We start from the raw sequence: 14,589 nt of genomic DNA, 5'->3' as shown, positions 1-14,589 counted from the left end.
TTGGACACTCCAGAAAAACTTAGGATTTTGTGTTGACATAAAAGGGAAGAATTTATCATCTTTTAAAGAGATTTTCAAGAAAATATCAATGGAGGCACTTAACATAGACTGACAATGAATAGATTAAAAGTCTATTTTAATCTAAAATAATCCCCCAAAATCTAAATAGATATGTTGTTTCAATAAATTGTCCCTAGCTTTCCATGTGTCACTAGTTTTCTGATTTATTATGATATGTACTTCTCCATGATCACCAGTTCCACCATCTGTAAAGCCAAGGAAATGGACTAAATGCTAACTATAGTCTTTACAGCATTGGTATGTTCTTTAAACTTTATATATTTTTCCATCCAACTGCAAAATAACCCGACTCTGAATGTTTATTGACTCACATTTTATGGGCTTCTTTCTTTATAATCCTTATTTTGTCTAATCCTCGTGTGATCAAGATACTTCTCTAGTTCTCTACTTCTCTACTTCTCTAGTTCTGGGGGATAGCACTTGGGGAAGCTCTGCACCAGGGATACTAACACCCACATAGTATTCGATCCATTCCAGTACACATGTGTGCGCGTGCGCGCACACACACACACACACACACACACACATCAATGGAGGGTGATTAAGTAGTAAATTTGTGCTTTAGCTCCATATTCAGACGTGAGGTTCTTAAGTCACCCATTTCTCTGAAATGTCCAATATTTTCTTCTATCCAAATCATGGAACTTATCCAATGTGACTTTCACAGACTTTGATTTTAGCTACAGAAATGTACATTGTCATTCTTCAAGTAAAAACAGAGGTGTGTTAAAAAGATAAAATTAAAAAATACATATGCTAGGCCAAAGGATGACTTTTTTTCTTTCTCCTTTTCTATCACAAAAGTTGATAACACCTATCCTCAGAAGGAAGATTCTAGAAAGTGCTGAACAACTTCTCAGTAGCCTTAATCACTTACTCTGAGCAAAACCATCTCATACTCTGCTACCTGGAAGATTTATATAATCTGTAAATTATAGACCTATGCTAATATTATCAGCTTCAACTCTCCCTGACACTCTTTGGCCCGTGCTAACCATCTTTCTCTTTTTCTGCCACACTGAACATCCCTCAAATCTTATATTGTATGACTTTGAGTTCATCAACTTTTTCCGATTACTTTCAAATAAGGTTAAATTACTATCTTTGCCAAAAGATATTTTTTCCTTATCTTCTTTTCCCCACTTACTATTTTCATTTTCTCCTGCTGATTCTCAAGTTCTTCAATAGAAACACGTTGACTAATCTGTGAGTGGGTACCAGGGGTGATGCACCTGGCTAGGGCTCTGGATCACTTGCTTATGCCATGGATTTTATCTAAGTTCCCCACTGGAATGTGTTCCATAAGCCTGTTGGTTTTTTTTCAGTTTTCATTCATTTCTGTGACCTTAGAACCTACAACAGTGCCTGGAGCATAGCAGGTGTGCCATATATATTTGTCAATGGGTGAATAAATAAGTGAAAAAATTGAACTAATACTTGGGATATTGGGTTGCAAGATCCTGACCCTGTGACTTCGCCGTCAAACCATAGAGAAGGCATCATTTGGCCTTCATCTCACAAAGCTCTCAGTGGCTTTTGGAAATAGGCTGCCAGCTCCTTTGCTCACTGAATCCAGTCCTTGTGCTATGGTCCCTCTTCTGCCCTAGTAAACAGCCAAAGTTTGTGCCTCATCCGAATGTGGTTGGGACCATGTAACTTGCTAGTAGGCAGCCAAGAGACACATTATTGTCAGAGTTTACCACCGCTAACTGACACATCCCAACTCTGACAAAGTCATAGAGGAAAACTAGACAATTTCTCCCAGATCAAGTTTTTGTGACTTCTCAATTCTTTCAAAATGTTAACATACCACAAACTTTCCTTTCTCTCATCTGGAGAGTTTACTAGGACTAGGATTACCAGATTTAGCAAATAAAAATACAGGGCACCCAGTTAAATTTGAATTTCAGATAAATAACAAATATTTTTAGTATAAGTATATCCCAAATATTGTATGGTATATACTTATACTAAGAGAATTATTCATTGTTTATCTGAAGTTCTAATTTTACTGGAAATATTTTATTTTATCTAGCAAGTCTAATTAGGATCCCACCATGTGAGATCTAGAGTCTACAATATGAGGGCCTAAGGTAAACTAATCAGTCAAATTACACTTTGAGGGCAGTGCAATGTAAAAGGTATGTGCTTGGGGTTCCTGGGTGGCACAGTCGATTAAGAGTCCTACTCTTGATCTTGGCTCAGGTCATGATCTCATAGTTCATGGGTTCAAGCCCCACATCAGGCTCTGCCCTGATGGTATGGAGTCTGCTTGGTATTCTGTCGCTCCTCTCTGCCCCTCCCCTGCTTGTACTCTCTCTCTCTCTCTCTCTCTCTCTCTCAAAACTAAATAAATTAATTTAAAAAACAGAGAATGTGTTTTAGAATCAAATAGACATAGTTTCAAATCCCTGCTCCACAAAACTGTCTATGTGACCTTGGATAAGTTGTGTAACTTCTCTGTTCCTCATTCCATCTATAGAGTCAATCAAATATAACTTCTTTTTTAGAGTTACAGGGAAAATTAAAGGGCATAAAGTAAATAAGAAATAAGAAAAAGAGTAACTATGCAATAGACCTTCTATAAGTAGTGGAAACCAGGCAAGTAAATCTATAATTATGACACAGGTTCACCTGCACTCCTACACTCATTCTCCTGGGCCAACTGATGAAGATCCCCTGTCATGTACCAGAGAGGTGACCGTCATTCAGCACTTGCTGCATCCCTCAAAAACCCTGACTATTAATTTATGCCTCGTCTTGAAATTCTGCCTTAAACCTTCCTTGGATTCCTTTGACATCCCTAACAGCAGTCCCAAAGAACGTAAAAATTACACTTGATTTCCATCTTTCCCTGATTATACTTCCCCTTTTTTCTTATAAGTTTCTTTTGCATGTTTTCACGTATAATTTTGAAGTTGCACCTCTGAGCTTGCACAGACTTCCTGTCTATGCTAGGTGTGATGCATTATGTAAAAGAATTCTCTTCAGAAAGAGTTACATAACAGTTGCCTGGTTAATCCCTGGATCATGAAGATAACCCTCAGGGTTTGCACTGTGGAAAATAAGTTTATGTTTCGTGTGCATTTCATGTACGATATTTCATTTTTGAGTACATAGGAGTACATAGGTTGAGTACTAACCCCTAGAGTGTTTCTGTCATAGATATGCCCTGTAGTTCTCCCTGTTCAACCTTTGGGAGGAGCAGACAAATATGACCCTTTCCTGGGTGGAAGTTAGTGTTGTCTGCCATAGATATCACCATAGCTAAACTTATCCTGGCCATGCTTTCCTAGGAATTAAAAGGGTATCTCCCGGGCTAAATAATCCTGAATCTAGAGTCAGACTCGATTTTACCTAAAAAGGACATTTCACATTTTTGCCTCCCCAAAGTGTCAAGCAATCCATTCCTTTGTGAGGCAGAATGGCTTTCTATTTTTAAGGTGATGCTAGGTCTTCTCCTTTTGAAGGTTATGAAGCGTTGTTCTTCAGGAAGAAGTGGATGCCACAGAGTAATACATCAAGGCGCAGTTTGGTAGGAAACCAGGGTTGGTGTCGCCTTAGAGCCAAGGCAATGGAGCTCAGCTGTAGGAAGCTACAGAGGATCATCGTTTATAAATTCCAGCTAAGGAAGAGCAGTTTCAGAAGGTTCTTGAGTCAGGATCTCTGATGCTGCTGCTATCACCCCAGACTTCCGGTCTCTCCTCAGCAAAGATATAGGCTGAGGGGCTATAAGAGAAGGGTTGGGGAGGAGATAGATGCAGGGGTGTTCTCTCTGCACTGATGGGGTGGAACCCATAAGGATTCTGCTGAAGCAGAGAGAATCAAATAATTTGGAGAGCCAAGGAAGACCCAAACCAAAGTCACGAAAAGATAAAAACAAAAATCCAACAAATGCCTTCCTTCAAACTGGAACAAACAAACACTTTGACCTCAGAAAGAGAAGGCTAAGCCACCCACACTGCACCGAGGTCATGCCTGTGCTGGCTCTTGGCTTTCTTCCTCCTTATCCTCACACTCTCATGTCCCCCGTCTTGTGCCTTGGTCTTTTTAAGCACATCCTAGGAATAAATAACTGTTTTCTCTGTGGTCATTTAGTGCCCCAAATCCCTCCTTTCCCAGAAAACTGTTTGCCATGGAACCACAGAAAAAAGGAGGGTCAGTTTGGAGTTCTTTCCAAATGAATTTAGTAATCAAGTTTTGCAATGACCTTGTAACGATCAAGTTTTACTTATAAGCTTGCTACATGACATTATAAGGCTATTTGGGTGTATTTCTTTCATGTTTTCTCCTAGTTTCATTCCCAGCCCCAGTCCAGGCCCACAGGTTCAGTGTGTCCTCTTCTTCCATTTCTTTATTTTAGAGCCAGATCAACCCCTACCCCCGCCCCCCCCCCCACCAAAAGCCCTTCAGTTATAATCTGCCTAAACACCACAAGTTGAGAAATACTCACAGAGTTGAATGTTGCTCTCATAAACTGTCCAGTTGCCTTCTTCACAGGAGATGAATAAAGGATCTTTGCACCCCGATTTATCTCCCTATAATACCCACATGCTTCTTAATCCCACTGTTAGGAGCTTAGAGAACCAACCCAGGTGCAAAGAAGTTGGAAGAACAAGGGGTGAGACTGGGACAGGCTTAGGAGTTTTCTGACAATTGAATACTCTCACAAAACTTACTTGGGCTCTCTCCTGTCAGTAAATAGGTATTGAATCCACAAACACACACACAAAGTGTTGATATCCAGGAGTATATTTCCAGTTTGTGCCTCCTCCATTCCCACTGTAAGTCCTTGTTATCCTCCCATTCCTGCCCTTTCCCTGACACACACATCCCCAATCATAAATCAATCCCCACCATATGCACATCGTGTCATAATTCTCCTGGGACTCTAGATAACTGGAAAGAAGAGTGTCAACCATCGTGTCCCCCTACGCCCCATGGGGACACTGGGATGCTGATTGTGTGAGCCATGACACTGAAAAGTATTCAGCATCTCTCCCTAACAGGTACTGTATATATTTCCTCAGTAAGACAGAACCACAAATCAAAAAAGACACAGAATAACTGCTAACTGATGGCATTTATTTGAAATGATTGCTGGATCTTCGTACCCAAAGGCTTCAGGAGCAAGACCCAGGCTGCAATTCAATTCATTGGTACACTTGGCTTCAGTCTTTCAATTACATTGAACCACTGGTGTTAGTTTGGACATCAGTTTGTATAGATCTTAGCCTAATGTTAATATCATCAGGCTCTTTTGACATACTTAGCATAGAGAAATAAAGTGATTGATTCAAAACTGCCGATGAAGTTAGTAGTAAATCCAGGAGAAAAAATCTGAGCACACCTTACATATTTCAGCCATCTGTCTACTGTAGTAGAGCGAAGCAGACATAGACCAAGATGTATCTGTTGCTGGTCTCTCTAAAACCTTACCAGCGGATTGTGACGTGCCTTCCCTAAATCCTTACTTGTTAGAGAATTGCACTCCGTAAGATGATAGAGAAAGAAGGTCAATTCATCCTTCTCGGGCAGGGAAAGCTTCTCAACCAGGGGCCCCGAGCAGATTAAAGGGGCAGCTGAACAGCTCACAGGGTATTTTGATGAGCTTTCCTCTGGTCTTTACCAAACTTAGAGGAGTTCTGAAGCAGCAGACACCTCACAGAGCTGGCAGAGTGTTTGGTGTCTGGATGAGTCTTTCCACTCCCACCTCTGTGTCTCCATTACCATTGAGATCTTCCTCTACTCTTACACACTGGGCACATGGAAACTGAGATTCTTATCTGTCAAACCCTCACCCATTCTCTGTTTCTTTGTTGAAGGACTGCAATTCATACAGGCGGTGAATAGAACAATAAGCGGAATGTTCTCGAGTGTTGCTACTCAAAGTGTAATGGCATGCACACCACCTGGGCATTTGTTAGAAATGCAGGACCTCAGGCCCCGCTCCAGACTGCCTGAACCAGAAGCCGCATTGTTACAAGGTATCAAGATGATTTGTTTGCATATTAATGTCTGAAAAGTACTATTATAGACCCATATGCAGACCCGTTTTACCACATCTCTGCTATGTGACAAGATCACCACCTCTTCAGGTCTCAGTTTCCTCATATGTCATATTCCATAATGTGCCAAGGTTCTCAGTTTCTGCCATCCCAACAACATCTGAGAGAGATAAACCATACTGATCAGTAGCAGGATTTGCAACCAGTGATTTCCCAATGTTAGAAGGAGGATGAGGGCTGTTGTGCCATGACTCTTCTCCCTCCCAGGGAGACCCAGGAGAATGGAGAGTGAAGAGTGGGATGTGTGGGGCAAGGCAAAGTCTATAGTTGGAAAAAACTCTCCTAAAATGATTCTAATATAGCTCTCGATGGTTTATGATTAGAAAAATCTTAAATTGCTTTAAAGATTTAAAAGCTTCTATCGTATCCAGTTCTGGACAAGAATGGGGTAAATATACTTCTTTCCATTTCTCCTGCTAAGTACAGCTAAAACTCCTGGATATTACATATGGAACAAACATAAGAATATTTTAAACGTTCAAAAGAAGATAGATCAAATAGGCAACTTGGGACTCAAGGAACAATGTGGCAGCAAATTCTTTGAGTTCTCTTTTTGCCTTGTATATCCTGACCTAGATGCAAGGGAAGCATCTAGGGAAACACAAACAGGAGCAGACAAAAAAAATTATATATATATATATATATATATATATATATATATCTCCTCTCAAAAAGCCTACTCTCTCTAGACAAATAACCAGGAAAGAGAATCTAGTAAGGCAGAAAATAAGTAGAACAAAATCTCGATGCCGTGGAAACAAATCCAACATCAACAAATCCAATATCATGGGAAGAAAAAAAGGCCAACATCAACCCCCTCAGCACAAGCAGAGTAAAGAGACTTCCATCCTGGCCCAGCTATAATTAGGTAATCCTACTCCATCCCTACCTGGGTAGTATCAGAGAAGGCCATATGGGGATATTAAACTTTCATCTCCCACCAGTGATAACGAGGCACCCTCTTCCTTTCTACCAGAATGGTATCAGAGGAGGCCAAATGAGGAATCTTAATTTTCATCACTATTCAGCAATAGCAAGGTATCTAAAGAAGAACAAAATGAAAATTTACAACTGAAAAATAAAACAACCAGCATAAAAAACTCAATGGATGGGCATGGGCTTGACAACAGAAAAGAAGAAGAAGAAGAAGAAGAAGAAGAAGAAGAAGAAAGAGAGGAGGAAGGGGGAGGTGGAGGTGGAGGAGGAGGACAGCCTGGGACCTGGGAAACTAAAAGATCTAATATTCTTGTCATCAGAGTTCTGGGAGAGGAGAAAAGGATAAGGCTAAAAAAGTACTTGAAGAAATAATGACTAAAAATTTCCCAAATCTGGTGAAAGACATAAGTCTATGGAATCAAGAAGCTAGCAAACCCCAATGAGATAACCCCAAAGAAATGTATGCCAAAGCACATCATAATCAAACTTCAAGAAACTAAAGACAAAACAAATTTTGAAAGCAATTAAAAATATATATATTTATATATATTTGCTTTTGAAAGCAACTTAAATATATATATGTATATATATATGTATATATGTATGTATATGTGTATACATATGTATATATGTATACGTGTGTGTGTGTGTATATATATATAAATATATATATGTATATATATGCCACCTTACCTAGACGTGAAAAAAAAATAGAATGACAGAGGATTTCTCATCAGAAACCATGGGTCTTGGTGCAGCCGCTCTGGAAAGCAGTGTGGAAGTTCCTCAGAAAATTAAAAATAGACCTACCCTATGACCCAGCAATAGCACTCACTGCTAGGAATTTATCCAAGGGATACAGGAGTACTGATGCATAGGGGCACTTGTACCCCAATGTTCATAGCAGCACTCTCAACAATAGCCAAATTATGGAAAGAGCCTAAATGTCCATCAACTGATGAATGGATAAAGAAATTGTGGTTTATATACACAATGGAGTACTACATGGCCATGAGAAAGAATGAAATATGGCCTTTTGTAGCAACGTGGATGGAACTGGAGAGTGTGATGCTAAGTGAAATAAGCCATACAGAGAAAGACAGATACCATATGGTTTCACTCTTATGTGGATCCTGAGAAACTTAACAGGAACCCATGGGGGAGGGGAAGGAAAAAAAAAAAAAAAGAGGTTAGAGTGGGAGAGAGCCAAAGCATAAGAGACTGTTAAAAACTGAGAACAGGGGCGCCTGGGTGGCGCAGTCGGTTAAGCGTCCGACTTCAGCCAGGTCACGATCTCGCAGTCCGGGAGTTCGAGCCCCGCGTCAGGCCCTGGGCTGATGGCTCAGAGCCTGGAGCCTGTTTCCGATTCTGTGTCTCCCTCTCTCTCTGCCCCTCCCCCGTTCATGCTCTGTCTCTCTCTGTCCCAAAAATAAATAAACGTTGAAAAAAAAAAATTTAAAAACTGAGAACAAACTGAGGGTTGATGGGGGGTGGGAGGGAGGGGAGGGTGGGTGATGGGTATTGAGGAGGGCACCTTTTGGGATGAGCACTGGGTGTTGTATGGAAACCAATTTGTCAATAAATTTCATATACATAAAAAAAAAAAAAAAGAAACCATGGGTCAAAACGAAAGAAGCACAACACTTTCCTAGATCTGACCCCCAAAAAACACAAAAAACAAAAACAAAAAACCTGTCACCTCTGTCCAGAAATTTATCCTTCAGGAATGAAAGGAAATAAAGACATCATAATAAAGAAAGGCTAAGGCAATCTATCCCCAGAAGACTTATACTAAAATAAATGATAAAGGAAGTCTCAAAACAGAATGGACATTATATGAAAGAAGAAAGAGAAAGAAAGAAAGAAAAAGAATTTTGAACATCTAGAAAAAAAGAACAACAACAAAAAGAGATAGTATGGGATACAAGGGAAGTGTGGAAGATAGGACCCTCAACCACATTCAGCAAGGTCTTGTGGAGAATGAAACAGTGTTCCAGACTCTGTGAAGTTCTAAAGATCTGGTCATTTTGTACATTTAGGAAATGTATCCATTGTTCCCTGTTCCAAGGGGCTGTTCTTTCTAACTATTCCTCCTGTTGCCACTGAGTCTTAGAGGATTTGAGTAGCCTGGCCTATCAGCAGTAAATACACACTGCCTCTGTCAGAACAATTCTACCAGATCACTTCTTTGGTCATTGGCTAGGTTAGTGATGACTGACTTTTAATTGGTTGCCTATCTCAAGATCTTATCATTCAGGTAATGGAGTCACATGGCACTAAGCAAGCTGACTGATGACCAAGAAATTTCTCTAGACGAACTTTGGTTGTGCTGGACACTAAGATTTCCAAGACATAAGAAATAAAACCAACAAGAACCATGCTGGGAAAAGAAAAGGAATTATTATTGATAGATGTAATAACATAGATAAATAGTAAGCACATTTCACTAAGTGAAAGAACCCAGAACTGGAAGGCTCTATACTGTCTGATTTAATTAATGACATTCAGAAAAGACAAAACAATAATGTTGAAGAACAAATCCGTGGCTGCCAAGGGTTGAGAGAAGCTGACTGCATGTAAAGGGACGATGCAAGGGATTTTAAAGGGTGATGAAGTTATTTGGCATCTTGATTATAGTGGTGGATCTATAAGTCTATGCATTTGTCTAAACCCATAGAAGTCCATACCACAGAAAATGAGTTTTGCTATATGCAAATTTAAAACTTACATATCATAAAATACTTTTTAAAAATTATGTTTCATAGCTCTGTAATCCTTGGTTCTTGATACTTTCTGACAGATGGGAAAATATTATTAATCATATACAGGAAAAGACTCAAAGGGCAGGTACTAAGTAATTAGAAAGTGATTAAAATTTTAGCTGTCTGATAAGCTCCTTACACAGGTGCTAATCTCTAATCCTTCTTTAGTGTTGCTTAAAATACCTTTGAGTAGGAAGACAGACATCAGAGACACATTCCTTCCACATTTGGATTTTTCTAGTCTGAGATTCCATCTCTAGTCAATACATAGTGGACTCCAGAGAGGAACACCCTAAATGTGAAGGAAGAAGTTACCTTCTCTTAATATCTTAATATCTCATCATATTATGCATTTTCCAGACCAACAGTGCAAATCTTAAAAAAATAACTTATTAAATAAAAATACAATACTCTCTTTCAGAAAATGGAGAAGAGGGAACAGTTATCAACTCATTGCATGAAGCCAGTTTGATCTTCATAAACTTTTTTAACACAAAAACCAAAGATAGCAAAAAGGAAAAATACTGATCAATCTCTCTCATGAATTTAGATGTAAAAATCCTTAACAAAATATTATCAAATCAGATACAGAAGTACATAAAAATAGCACCCCATGATCAAGTGGATTTATTCCACGTATGCAAGACTATTTAAAACCCAACTAACATAATGCACTGTATCAACAGGCTAAAGAAGAAAAATTATATGATCATATCAATTGACACAGAAAATGCATTTGGCAAAACCCTGTGCCCATTTATGACAACTCTCTGCAAACTAGAAATAGGAACTCATAAAGAGCATCTACCAAAAAACCCCTACAGTTAACCTCATACTTAATTGTGAAAGACTGAATGCTTTTTCTCTAAGATCAAGAACAAGTCAAGAATGTCTGCTTTCATGATTCTTATTTAACATGATACTGAAAGTTCTGGCCAATGCAATTAGGCATCAGAAAAATAGAAAGCATACAGCTTGGAAATAAAGAAACAGAACTTTCTATTTACAGATGACATGACTATCTACATAGAAAATCTTAAGGAATCTGTATTTTAAAGCTATTCTATAATTAATAAGTGAGTTCAGCAAGGTTGAAACATACTAGGTTAATGCAGAAAAAATCAGTTGCATTTATATTTAACAATGAACAAATGGAAACTGAAACTTAAACAGTAGTGTCATTTGTCACTGCTCTAAAGACAATGAAATACTTAGGTGTAAATCTAACAAAGGATGCACAAGATTTGTATAATTAGAAACTACGAAATCGAATTAAAAAGAAACCAAAGCAGACCTAAATAGTTGAAAAAACATACCACGCTTATGGATTAGAAGACTCAACGTAGTAAAGATGTCAATCCTCACTAAATTGATCTATATTTATTGCAGTTCTTATCAAACTTTTAGCAAGGTTTTCTGGAGACATAGATAAGTTTATTCCAAAATGTATGGCCAAAACAAGTTTGAAAAAGAAGGAAGTAGGGTGGGAAGGAATCAGTCTTCCTGATGTTAAGGCTTGCTGTATTGCTACAGTAGTCAAGATAGTATGCTATTGACAGAGTGATAGACACACACATCAGTGAAACCAAGTAAAGAACCCAGGTGTAGACCCACACAAATATGCCCAGGTACTTCTTGACAAAGGTGCAAAAGCAATTAAATGGAGAAGGGATAGCCTGCCCAACAAATGGTTCTGGAGAATGAGTAGCTAAAGCTTGGGCAAATGGTGCTAAGCATGGATATTTTGTCCATGGACATCCATAAAGAAACAAAAAAAAAGTGAATCTTAATCTAAACCTCACACCTTATGCACCTAAAATTCCACACCCAACCCACACACCTTGTCTAAAAACCATCTCAAAATGTATCACAGACTTAAATGTACAATGTAAATCTATGAACATTTAGGAAAAAAAATAGAAGAAAATCTTCAGGGCCTTGGACTAAGCAAAGAGGTCTTAGAGTTGCCAGCAAAAGTACTTGGCGGGAAAAACTGATAGATGTGACATCATCAAAATTTAAAACTTTTGCTCCGTGAAAAACTCTGATAGGAGGATAAAAAGACAAATTACATGCTGGGAGAAAATATTTGCAAATTACATACCCAACAAAGGATTTGCATCTAGAATACACAAAGAACTCTCAAAGTTCAATATTCAAAAGGCAAACTTCGGGGCGCCTGGGTGGTTGAGTCGGTTAAGCGGCCGACTTCGGCTCAAGTCATGATCTCACAGTCCGTGAGTTCGAGCCCCGCGTCGGGCTCTGTGCTGACAGCCCAGAGCCCAGAGCCTGGAGCCTGTTTCAGATTCTGTGTCTCCCTCTCTCTGACCCTCCCCTGTTCATGCTCTGTCTCTGTCTCAAAAATAAATAAACGTTAAAAAAACAAAACAAAACAAAAAAAAAAAAAACAAAAGGCAAACATTCCCATTAGAAAATGGACAAAGGGGCGCCTGGGTGGCGCAGTTGGTTAAGCGTCCGACCTCAGCCAGGTCACGATCTCGCGGTCCGGGAGTTCGAGCCCCGCGTCAGGCTCTGGGCTGATGGCTCAAAGCCTGGAGCCTGTTTCCGATTCTGTGTCTCCCTCTCTCTCTGCCGCTCCCCCGTTCATGCTCTGTCTCTCTCTGTCCCAAAAATAAATAAACTTTGAAAAAAAAATTAAAAAAAAAAAAAGAAAATGGACAAAGAATACAAATAAACATTTCACTGAAGAGAATATACAAATGGCAATAAGCACATAAAAAGATGTTCACCATAATCACCCCTAAGGGAAATGCAAATTTTTTTTTTAATTTTTTTTTTCAACGTTTATTTATTTTTGGGACAGAGAGAGACAGAGCATGAACGGGGGAGGGGCAGAGAGAGAGGGAGACACAGAATCGGAAACGCTCCAGGCTCCGAGCCATCAGCCCAGAGCCTGACGCGGGGCTCGAACTCACGGACCGTGAGATCGTGACCTGGCTGAAGTCGGACGCTTAACCGACTGCGCCACCCAGGCGCCCCGGGAAATGCAAATTAAAACCACAATGAGGAGGAGTACCTCAATGAGGAGGAGTACCTGGGTGGCTCAGTAGGTTAAGCGTCCAGTGTCCGACTTCAGCTCAGGTCATAATCTCACGGTCTGTGAGTTTAAGTCCCACATCGGGCTCTATGCTGACAGCTCAGAGCCTGGAACCCATTTCAGATTCTGTGTCTCCCTCTCTCTCTGCCCCTCCCTTGCTTGTGCTCTGTCTCTCTCTCTCTCTCTTTCTCCCTCTGTCATGCAAAAATAAATAAACATTAAAAAAAAAAAAACCACAATGAGGAAATGAATCAGGTATGGACATCTGGGAGAAGAGGATTCCTACAGGGAGAGTAATTGCTGAAATAGGAATCTCCTTCTGATGTAAGGATTAGCAAGAGAGCAGGGACTGGAATGGAGAGAATAAAACAGTAGGGAAAGCAGTCTGGAGTGGTGCAAGGGGCCCGATCATGAGTGCATTAGTTATCTAATAACATAAAAATTGCCTCAAAATTTGGCAACTCATAGCAATAAACCTTTGTTAATATCCCACGGTTTCTGAGGGTCTATCTGGGAGGAGTGGAGCTGGCTGGCTCCTGCTCAGTCTTTCATGAGGTGGCAGGCAAGCTTTCAGCCGGGGCTGCGGTCATCTGGAGCTGGAGGGTTCACTTCCAACAGAGCTCACACGCATGGCTGTTAGCAGAAATCCTCAGCTTCTCACCATGTCTTTCCTACGTCGCTTCAGTGTCCTTACGACATGTCACCTAGCTTCCCACAGAACAGGTGATCTAAGAGATAGAGAGGCACAGTGTCTTTTATAACAGCTTCAGAACTGATATAGCATCACTTCCGCCATGCTGCATTGGTCACACAGACCAACCCTGATACAGTGTGATCAGGGCTGATATCAGGATCAACGGGGCCATCCTGGAGGGTGGTTACCACAATGAGAAAACCTGCTGGCCATGGTAAATGCTTCAATGTTAGTGTAAATGGGTAAAATGTGCCTAGAAGTTTCAGAAAGAAGGAATGATCTGGTCATAAGAATGCTTCGTACTCTGACTACTTTGAAGACAATAATGCCTACAAGGAAGCTGTTGCTTCCTTGCACTGCCGGCACGGTGAGAGGAGGACTAGGCTTCTAGCAGAGGAGGAGATGAGAAGTAGTCAGCAGCTTATATATTGAAAGTAGAGCTTTCATAAAACAGGATTTTCCTATGCGTGGCCAACTTCTCTTTTTATACTCTTTCAGGATGATCTCATCCTGAGGGTCTATCCAGGGTCTATGGTTTAAACCACTGTTTCTCAAACTTCACAATTTACCTGCAGAGTTTTTTAAAATAGATTCCTGACTCCAACACTAGACATTCTGATATCATAGGCCTGCAGTTGACCTAATAATTTGCATTTCTAACAAATTCCTGGGTGATGCCAATTTCCTGATCCACGGACCACACTTTGGGTAACTTGGTTTAAACTACTATCCCTAGCCTGATGAAGTATAAATCATTAGTTTAGAGTTGAAATCCTGGCATAGATATATATATCTGTCTGTCAAAAAATCGCCTCCTAGAAATAGCACAGGTTTTTCAAACTCAACACTCGATATGTCCAAATTCAGGCCATAATCTCCCCCAAAACATTTATTCTTTCTTTTGTATTTTCTATCTCAGTTGATGGTACCCCCAAGGACATTGTTGCAAGAAACCCGTAAGTCCTCACTCCTCCTCACCTTCATCCTTGA

Source organism: Lynx rufus, unplaced genomic scaffold, assembly GCF_022079265.1.
Source record: "Lynx rufus isolate CCGP_SWC_20201006 ecotype Redwood Valley unplaced genomic scaffold, mLynRuf1.p SCAF_7, whole genome shotgun sequence".
NCBI lineage: Eukaryota > Metazoa > Chordata > Mammalia > Carnivora > Felidae > Lynx > Lynx rufus.
The sequence above is the reverse complement of the archived record's forward strand: the minus strand, read 5'-3'. Positions refer to the sequence as shown.